Source organism: Rhea americana, unplaced genomic scaffold (genome assembly GCF_003343005.1).
Source record: "Rhea americana isolate MKP2758 unplaced genomic scaffold, rheAme1 scaffold_578, whole genome shotgun sequence".
Taxonomy (NCBI): Eukaryota; Metazoa; Chordata; class Aves; order Rheiformes; family Rheidae; genus Rhea; species Rhea americana.
In genome coordinates this window covers 1-11014 of record NW_028186732.1, presented here as the reverse complement: position 1 = coordinate 11014, position 11014 = coordinate 1, and positions in this window count along the sequence as shown.

Here is an 11014-nt window from a genome sequence, read left to right as displayed (position 1 = left end):
GCACATGACCAGCTGGGAACCCAGCTTGCCCTGCACCCTGAAAGCACGTGGCCAGGGAGGTGTGGGGCATATGTGCACCTTGCCTGTGGGGCAGGCACATGGTGAAGCCTGGGGGGTGGGAGGCTGGGGCATGTGTCCCAGTGCCCTGCTCCAGTGCACTCTTTCTCCCTTGCCTCCCATTTGTGCTCCAGATGCTCCCTACCACCAGTCATGACTCTCCCACCACCCACAAGGCACTGGAACAGGCCCCTCGCCTGCCCCATGGGGTGCTGGGACCAGCCCCCTTCCTGCACCACTGCTTGCTGGGATTAGCCCCACAGGACACTGGGACTGGTCCCTTGCCTGCCTAATGGCATACTGAGATGACTTGCCCAATAGGGTGCTGTCCCGCTGCCATCTTGCCCTGCCTGCCCCCTGCCCCTACAGTGGGTGTGTGCATGCCACACAGAGAGTGCGTGCATCCTCTCTCTGCAGCATGTGCGTGTGCACGTGCCTTGCTATGTGCATGTGTCTGCACCTCACGCAGCATGTGCACGCATGTCAGTGCTCTCCCTGCTCCCCATCCAGCCCTGCAGGCTGTCCTCAGCACCTGACACAGCCATTGCCATCCCTGGTGCTATGCTCACCCAGCCGTGTGCAGACTTTACCCCATCTACTTCCTGGACATATCAGCCTCTCGCATTGCACTTGCACCAAGGGCTCCTTGCTCCTGGACCCAAGGCCTTGCTTTACCAGTGCAGCTGCAGGCAGGGGCAAGCAGGATCAGGGAAGGGCCAAGGGGCAGGGCCAGGGGGTGGACAGGGGCAGGCAAGAACAGGTGTGGGGGGGCAGAAGCAGAAGGCAGGCAGAGGCAGGCAGGGCCACGGGACAGGTAGAGGCAGGCAGTGGCAGGCAGCAACGTGGGGCAGGCAGGGACACAGCACAGGCAGGGACATGGGGAAGATAGCAGCAGGCAGGGATATAGGACAGGCAGGGGCAGGCAGTGACACAGGGCAGGCAGCAGAAGGCAGGGACACCGGACAGGTGAGGTAGGCAGCAGCAGACAGGAACATGGGGCAGGCAGCAGTAGGCAGTGACATATGACAGGCAGCAGTAGGGAAGGAAATGGGACAGGCAGCAGTAGGCAAGGACATGGGTCATGCAGCAGAAGGCAGCAGCAGGCAGGGACATTGGACAGGCAGAGACAGGCAGCAGCAGGCTGGAACATGAGGCAGGCAAGGGCAGGCAGAAACAAGCATGGCTAGGCACCATATGAGCCAGGGTCCTGAATCCCAGTGGGGATACTGCCAGGGGATATAGGGATAAAATCACAGGACACAGGATTAGGCCTCTGCAACTCCCTGCTGCAAGCAAAGCTGAGCACCAGGAACAGATCCCTACCCCAGGGAAAGCATGGGAAATGGCTTCCCACCACCAGCTGTAAATTACGGGGGAAAAAATGCGAGAATTCTCCTATCTAAATCACCAAGAGCCACTCAGCACTGAATTCACTGGGGCATTCTGCAGTGCTGCAAACTGCAGGAGACAGATGAGAACCCAAAGGGTAGTTTGCAGCGCCTAGAGCAGAGACACAGCTTGGGAGTCGAGGAAGGCACCAGGCAGCTCAAAAAGACAGGGGCACTGGAAAGCACCCTTTGCAGTGACCTTCCAAAACACAGTTGTAGGAAGGGCGCCGGCTGGTCAGCGCGTCCCAGCCAGGCTGATGTGCTGAACTCTCCTGCCTCACTTCCTGCAGGAGCAATGGGCGGGTGTCTGAGCCAGCACACACCTCTCTCAGAGTAGTGTCCATGGCACAGGCCGTGAAGGGGCAGACACCAGGCTGGCCTGGGAGCACCATGGATGCAGGCAGAGGAGGGGTAGGAGCCAACCCTGCCACTCGAGCATGAGAGGTCATGTCCCAGGCTGCAAACTGTCATATACTGGAAGAGATGGAGCCACTTCACATTCTTCTAGAGACTCCTTCAACTGCCACAAAATGGGCACCAACACTAAAACCATGCACCAGTCCATCAAACAGAGGATAAAAATAACCAAGGTGTAAGCAGAGCCCTATGAGTCAAGGAAGGTAATTAAACACCTAGCCCTGGGCTTCTTCGGGGGTTGCCCTAGCACCTGGGAACTGTTCCCAGGCCTCCCCCCCCCCCCCCCGAAGCAGCTGCCTCCTAGCAGCTGCCTGCTTTTTACTGGGGGCTTCACAGGGAAAGGGGCAGGTGCAAAAGGCCGCAGCCCTTGCCGGTAGCCCCTATTCAGCCCCTATGCCCCAGCGATCAGAGGGCGCAGAAACACCCACACACCTCAGGCACCCACAAAGCCAGGGCTGCCTTGGTGGAGGCCCTGATGGACGTGCGCCACTCCCACTGCCTCCGTGCCCACTGCCCTGTGACGCTGAGGGCATCTCTAAGCCGATTTCTCTAAAGGTGATGGACAGGCAGGCGAGCCCATGCTCCAACCTCTGACCCCTCCTACTCCTCCCCAGCTGTAATCCCCTGAGCCCCTGCCAGCGGGCAGCTCAGGAAGAGGCGCCCTCCTTGCTTAATCCCTGCTGGATCTGCCTTCAAGCCTGTCCCCAGGGGCCATGGGAGCCTTGGCCAGCTTGCTCGCACTGCAGGGAGCTGGGCAGCGTAGGAGGATCTGGCACCAAATCAAAGGCCAGAACAGGCTTGAGAAAACAGCCATGACCTCCCAAACATGCATGTGCTAGGCTGCAGGGGGCATGGCATGGATGCACACCTGGCATGGCAAGGTCCTGTGCATGGCAGTGAGAGCAGAAGGGTCTGGTGCGACGGCAAGCCTCTGCTCAGATGCCCACACTCAGATCTGCTCACAGAGAGTGTAGATCAGGATGGCTCTGTCAGCACACAGGGAGAGGGATGCATGTGAGAGGCAAAACACAGGCATCTCACTGTGAGCACAGAGGGGCAGACATAGCACCATCAGCCCAGCCTTATGCTGCTGGGCATCACGCGTGGAGTCAAGGAGAGCAACCCAAGCACAAACCCAGTGCAAGGAGGAGGCCTCATCCACCAGTGCCAGCCCTGCTTGCTGCCCCCAACAGCCTTGTTCCCCCAGGCATGGGGCCAAGCAGCCATGTATGCCCTGGGCTGGAGAAAATAGCTCATTAGAGGATCTGCCTGCCGAATGTATTCCCCCTCACATCCCAAAGGCCAACCTCTGCACCGGCAGAGACCAACAAAGCCCCAATTCCATGGCTGGGCAAGGGTCTAATCCCCTTTTAATTGCCTGCTGTAGGAGCTGGAAGTTTCCAGCCTCTGTGCACAGGGATCTGCATGGCATGGCAGCTTGGGCTACGCTCCTGCCTAGGGTCAAGATGAGCATCCCCCAAATGCTTTGCTCCCGCACAGGGTGGCCAATATGGGGACGGAGGGTTGCACTTGCCACAGGTCAGATGATTGAGGCAGAGGAAAGGCTGCCTGGCTACAAATCCTCATGTATTGGGACTCATTGTTCCCACAGCAGCCACCTCATGCCCAGTGGTAGGGGTGCTGGCCTGGGATCCTTCTCCCAGATGGACAGCAAGTTGGGCTCCGTCCAGCAACGGCCAAGCCCTGGTTCTCAGCACCTTGCAATATCACAGCGAAGAGCTGCAATTGCTCAGACAATTTGTCCAGACTGCCTGTCTCACTCCATGCAGTCCTTGCAAAGCCACCTGCTCCCAGCCAGGCTGGATGCAGACACCTGAAGAATCTCCTTTCCATGATCATTTCACGGTCCTGAGCGTGAGATTTAATCACCCTCCGCCCTTGAGCAGCTACAAAAGATGTTGGTGGCCAGGAAACTAGCCAGACCTTTCAACAGCAACAAAATGCAACCCTCTTCTCTCCCTCCTTGGCTTCAGCTCACTACTCCTCATCGGCTGTGAACAGCACAGCCTGGTTACATGCTCCATAAAGCTAAATTCCCCTCTTATTTGTTCTAAATTTAAAGTCTTTCATTTCACTGAGCAGCTTCCCAGTGATGGTGATGGGGAGCAGCTGCCCACGCCTCTGCCCTCACCATCTCAGCAGGCTGGGTGACCTGCTGCATGGCCTCAGAGGAGTCAGGACCAGCTGATGGAGCCAAGAGCCCAACACTGTATGCCACAGGATACCAGCACAGAGCCCTCTCCTGCTGGATGCTGCCCCTTATCTCCAGCAGGCAAGATGAGAGTGGTCCCAAACTCAGAGGCAACCGCATCAGCTGTCAGTGCAGAGGGACCAGCCCCAGTCCTTTACCAGTGCGTCTGCAAACTGGAGCTCATCTCCAAATAGAGAATGGATTTGGGGTCTCTCCAAAAAAAAAAAAAAAAAACAAAAAACAACAACAACAAAAAACAGTGCCAGTTGCATCCCAGTGACCTGTTCACCCCACACAAGTGCCTCCAGGGTCCTGTCCCCTCGAGTGCCTCTCGTGCAGAGGCTGGTGCAGCGGGTGCAAAGAGTTAATCCACTTTGTGACTGGGAAGGCCAGCTCCCCAGGTGCACCATTAGCCCATCCACTGTGCCAGCGAAACTAATTACAYGTGCTCCCACCTAATTAGTTTCTAATTATGAGCTTGTAGTGCATTCAACATAATTAACATGTAAATTACATGCCATGTTTATATTCAATAACTGCTCTCCTCGTTCCTGGCAGTAGAGATTACACTGCCTTTCAGGAGCCCTCTTCTTTATTTTAATCTGGGCGAATGAATTTAATTTAAATGCCAATGGAGTAGCCCTGACTGTATTTCTCCAGTGATACAGTGCTGGTCCCCAAAGAGCTCTAGGAGGAGCAGGTCAGGCCTGGCTGAGCTGGTGCTAGGACTTGTGCTCAGCCGCAAGTCCATGGGGCAGCCGGGGCTGCTCTGAGTAGGACAGCAAGGAGAGTAGCTGGCCCAGGAGGGAGCAGATCCCATCCCAAGGTTATGGCTGGTCCCAAACAAGCCTTGAATACCTTCTTCCTCCCCAGGTAAGCCAGTCACTCAGAGTAGAGATGAGCTGGGATTAGCGTTGCCAAATCAGCTCCTGTCAGGGCCACCAGTCTAGGGGCTGGAGCAGACAGCAAACATGAGCATCTTTCCCTCCCTCCTACAAGATACTGTTTTTGCCACATGGCCRCTCAGGGACCTGCTTCTGTCCCTGCAATCACCTCCCAGGTTACAAGGCTCCAGGAAAGGCAAAGAAGCATCAATCAACAAGAAAAACAGGCTAGCGAAGGGGTGCCAGAGAATGATGTGAGGGGAGCAGAGCCAGGCAACCCCAGCTGGCCCCAAGCTGCTGCCAAGCGAAGGGGGCCTGGCTGCAGCTCTGAGCTGGAGCATGGGCTCAGACCACCCAAAGTGAAATCAGTGCTAAAGCCTTTGAATCTGCTCTGAAGGAACCCTCTCCAACCCCCACAGAGAGGAAATCTGCCCCAGATTAAAAAAAAAAAAAAAGGGCAGCAGGGATAGAATAGCCYCCCAGTGCCTGCAGCTCACCTCCATGTTGCCTACTTGCAAAGTCCAAACGCCAGTAGGTACCTGTAGGTAGTAGGGGGCCTTTCTTCCTTCTGTGGTAATCCCCCTGCTCCCCATACCAGCATGGGTGCAGGTCCTGCCCACGAGAGGGATCCTGCAGCCATTGCACAACAGATGTGGCCAGATGGAGAAAAGGCAGGTGAACAGAGCCTGGAGCTCCTCACAGAGACAGATGCCAGCTGAGCCCTCATCAGCGGGGCTATCATTTACTACTGTTTTTCTCAACAAAGCCAGGGAACAGGCTGGAGCAAGCCCAGTGAGGCAGTCTCACCTCCCAATTCATCTGCCCAGGCTCCCTGGAGCAGAGCCTGGCCGGAATAAGAGGCCCAGTGGAAAGGATTACATGCCACACCTCATCCGCCTTGGGAATCCTMTGCCCTGTTTCCCCACAGCCCTGTGGGTCTGCCCCTGCCCAAGCCTCTAGATGCAGGAAGCAGCCTTCCTCTCCACATCAGTCATGGCAGTGAGGCAGCAATGGCTATGAGCCAGCAATGTGCTCTTGTGGCCAGGAAGGCTAATGATATCCTACAGCGCATTAGGAAGAGTGTTGCCAGCAGGTTGAGGGAGGTGATCCTGCCCCTCTACTCAGCCCTGGGGAGGCCTCATCTTGAGTACTGCATCCAGTTCTGGGCTCCTCAGTACAAGAAAGACACGGAGCTACTGGAGAGAGTGCAGTGTAGGGCTATGAAGATGATCAGAGGACTGCAGCATCTGCCCTATGAAGAGCAGCTGCAAGAGCTGGGCCTGTTCATCCTGGAGAAGAGAAGACTGAGGGGGGATCTTATCAGTGTCTACAATAAGTACCTGAGGGAAGGGTGTCAAGAGGATGGGGCTAAACTCTTTTCAGTTGTCACATGCAACAGGACAAGAGGCAATGGGCACAAACTGAACCACAGGAAGTTCCGCCGGAACATGAGGAGGAATGTCTTCCCTGTGAGAGTGACAGAGCACTGGAAGAGGTTGCCCAGAGAGGTTGTGGAGTCTCCTTCTCTGGAGATATTCAAAACCCGCCTGGATGCAACCCTGTCTAACATGCTCTAGGTGACCCTGCTTGAGCAGGGGCGGGTTGGACTAGATGATCTCCAGAGGTCCCTTCCAACCTTATCAATCCTGTAATTCTGTGACCTGGTGGGATCAAACCAACATTAACTGCTCTAGAAAGGAGTGAGATGCTGATGTCAGGGAAAGGGGTGGGAGGGAGTCACAGAGGGGTGGGAAATGCTCACACATTTACTTTCTTAGACCTTGGAACTGAGAGTTCATTAAGTACTGGTGGAAGGGTTAGAGAAAACAACTATGAGCCAAAAGACACAATCAACATTTCACCAGCAGGCAGGTTAAAAATCATGCCAGCAGAGGTTAAAGGAATAGATCTTTCTAGGTTTCTCTCTTCTGTACCTTGTAACACTTAAAAAATGCTCAGGAGAGCCAGGAACCTCTGTCCAGGAAGCTGAGCTTGCCTGGAGCAGGTTGACAGCAGGCTGCTGTAATTGTGTGGCTGCTAGATCCACACAGCAGAGCCAGACCCCCCTCCAGTCTTCCTGAGTTTCGTTGCAGCCATACCCTGAGGTTGCCACTCAGGGCATCATTTTCATTCTGGAAACTGCAGAGATTTAAAGCAAGCCCCATCACTCCTTTTGGAGGTTTTCCCCCTTCCTGACCTGAAATTTTGCATGTTGCCTTTTGCCTTCCCCTAATGGAAGGGGAAAGGTAGGTTAGGCAACAAACATGGACAGAGGGGCTGAGCTGGTGCAGGAGAGAGAGTGGTGAGGGCAGATTTGTCCCCGCTTGCATTTAAATCATTTGTTGTTATTGGGGCTGATCAAAGAGCTGGGTGGGTTGCATGATGAAAGCAGGATTGCTTATTTGTTTAAGCGTCACTTCGCTACCCCTTGATGGGTTATTTATGATGTAATTAAGCTAATTACATGTAATAAGAGTTTCCATGGCTGTGAGCCAAGCTCTTTTCCCATTTAACCAATTCACAGGTGGTAGGAAATTGAAGAAGTCTGATGAGGACTTGGGAGATGAAATGGCTCTAGCTTCTGCACTGCTCCACTGAGCATTTCAGCTACTTGTGCTAGTTTGCTTTGATTGCAAACCATTTCCAGCTCCCACAGGGAGCATCTCCGTGTGCCATCACCACTTGGAAATTCTTTTCATGCAGCAAAGGAAGAACCGTGGCTAGAAATGTGTGCACAGAGAGGGGGAAAGCAAACGCAGACTGGGGGCCTGTGGCATGCCGAGGTGGGCTGCCAGTGCAGCAGCCATCCCGTGGCACTGCTGCACTGCTGAGAGCTCCAGGGAAGAGGAGAGCTCTATGTGGTGGCAAAGCAAGAGCCCTGGGAGTGCAGCACAGCAGGGCTGGGGCCCCTGGCCCCCAAGCCCGGCCATGCAACAAACACCTCCTGGAGGCTTGCACCCCACTCCAAAGCACGGCAATTTGGGAATGAGCCAAAACTCTACATTTCTTCACTGGAAATGCTGATTAATCCCCCACCCACATCACAGGAAGAGGCAGGCAGGAAAGAACAGCCTTTCGACAAAGCAGTACTAAAAATTACCCCAAGTCTTTGAACAGGGAGAAGTTCTTGAAGCAGGACATTTTCCTAAACGCAAGTCTTGCCTTTTGCATCAAAGCAGTGTCCCCCCTTGAGACAGCCTCTCATCCACACTCAGAAATGGCAGGGGAAACACTGAAAATAAAGATGTGACATGAAACATTTTGTTCGATCAGAGAGTGACCCTGTCTGCAAAACGTCCCCTGGATGCCAGCAAGGATGAATCTGCAGCACAAGATTCTGAAACTCTCACAGGGCAGGAAAAGCATCTCCCCACTTGGCTGGCCCCACCACTGACCTCCAGGGCTTCCCCATGCTGGCGGCATGTCGGGGCCTCCCCCCAGCCTCACGAGTTGGGGACGTGAGGGTGTGCCGCAGTGAGGAAGTCTCACTCAGCAGAGGCGAGGCAGCCGACACGATGTCCCTCCAGGCCCTTCAGCCAGGTCCTGGCCTGGGAAGGGCTCGGGGGAGCTGATCCCTGGGTCTGGTCCAGCCTCATTAGCAGCAGGAAAAAACCCTGGTGCCTCCTCAGGAAGGAACCCTTGTTTGGAGAAACCCTTTTATTCCTCCGAAAGGAAACAACCTCTCCACGGCTAATTTCCAGCCATAAATCACCCTGTGCTTTGCACCCTCTCCCCCAGCCTGAGCCCTCTTCTCCCTGCGGAGAGCTGCTCCTCAGTGAAGGCCCTGTCCTGCAAACGCAGCATCCTCTGGGTTGCCTGGCATCTTGTATCCCAGCCAAAACCAGGCCACTGAGAGCACCTGCGATAGCTAGCAGGGCTGGAAAGCTCTTTGCTGGTCTAGGAGCCAATTTACAAGATTTAGGGGGGACACTAAACTCCTCGACATGGCTTTGGTTGAGCAGTCAAGTTACAAGGACCTATTTCCGCCACCACCCAGGCAAAATTTCCTACTCTCCAATTCAAAAGCACTCGTGGACTACAGCCCCACAATGACCAAGCTCTCCAGCTCTCCCATTTGTCACCAAACATGTTTCGTGGTTGGGTTAGGGGATGCAGGAAAGGTTTGGCACTGGATCCCCGCTGATCCAAGGCTCCAATACCCTGGATGAGGGGTATGGAGTCAAGCAACAATCTCCTTGAATATGTCCTCCCCAGGCACATTAAAGCACCAACCTTGTCTCTTGCACCAGGGCGACAGAGGGGCAATACAGCACAAAATGGGTTGGGACAGCTGCTGCCATGCCAGCGAGGCCTAGAGAAAAATCCCAGGGTTTGAAGTGATTTTTCCAAAGTTTGTAATTTGGGGACGTACAACACATTTTAGCAACCCACAGTATCCCTGCCAAGTGCTGCCCAGAGCCACAGCCCTGGCCTGGCTAACAGCAGGTGCCGTGGCTTGCTTTCACAGAAACCCAGTGAACAACAGCCACCACCGCATGCCATGACCTGTGTTGGGGCTTTTCTTTTCTCTTTTTTTTTTTTAAAAAAAAACTTCTTTTTATTTCCTAACCCCTAAAATCCCTCATTTGTCTCTGACAAGCAGCCAGCGCCTGCAAAGAGCACATGCTCTGCAAGGGAACTAGGTTCATTTTTACAGGCAATTTGCTAACTGCCAAAGAGGCAGCAGGGAATGAAATAGCTCAAATTGTTCCAGGTAGGGGGCCTGGAGAATATTTTGCCACATTTTCAAGCTGGTTGAGTCTTTCCTCCCTCATGCATCAGACAACACTCAAGGATCTCAATTCTGCATCTCTGTTGCTGGCAATTTCTGAGACCTCCTGGGCAAAAACACCCAAAAACCCAAGTGCACACAGCAGAGGAATGGGAAAAGTTCAGGGAAGCAGCAAGAGGACAGGGCACTGAAGGGACCCCTGGAACACGGCAAAGCCTTGCTAAGGAGGGTGGGCACAAGGACGCTAGAAGGAAGGGGCCAAGCCAGTCCAGGAGGAACCCCACCACTTGTCCACTAACTGATTTCTTTTGAGGGCTCACGAGCTTAGTAGATAATGGCTGGGGGTGGGAGGATAAAAATCGCACAACTTTAGCTGGGGAGGAGGGGGCTCATAAGGAGCTTACAGAGGCTCTCAGCTGGAGCCCAGCAGGTCCAGTCAAACTCAGGTCAGCCCCCAGCAGCAGCTAGTCCTGGTGGGGCCAAGCCACCCCCCCCCACTGGACGGACGCAGGCTCACCCTGTTTGCTGCCTCCAGACGCTGCAGACAGCCTGCATAGCAGCTTTACTGCTACCCCCAAATTGTCCTGTGCTACCAGCCCAATGAAAACAGCCTACCAGTCCATAAGCCAGGAGGTACCCTGCGAAGCCACATCACAGAGTGGTCACAGGCTGCAAGCACATCTCCTTTTACAGCCCCCCACCCCCAGCTTCTCAGCCACCTTCCTGGCATAGCTCGAGCAACTAACAGCACTAGGCACGGCAGGACAGAGACAGGCTCGCCCCTGCATCAGCAACTCTCCTGGTATGTCCCCAAGCCTGGCCATCCTTGGTGCCATAGTCTCCAGAGCCCTTGGCTGGTGACCCCCTCCCTCGCACATTCCCCCATCTGGCTGTGTTTATTTGAGTCTGCTGTCATTAAGTAATTCCTACTCTGGTACAGCTGCAGCAACTTAGGATGGCGCCTCCTTGGCACAGGGAGCCATGGCCCACTTGCTCAGCTCCATCTGCCACCAACTCCTCCCATCCCACCCCACCCCAGATCAAGGGTGCCAATGCCCTAGAGAAAGGAGTAAAAAGCGCCTGAGGCAGAGCTGGCTGCAAGCACCAGTTTTTGCACTGCCAGCCCCTAGCCCAGGGGCTGCACAGCTACAAATCTCACTGAGACAACAGAAGGGCAAGTGGAAACTGAGGTACAAGCAGCCAAGGAGAAAGAAATGGTGTTACAAAGTGGGCTAGCAGCAAAGCTGTCAGGGGACTCCAGAACATGATTTTTTTTTTTTTTTTTTTTGAAGTGATTTCATCACTAAAAGGGGAAAATAGGTGG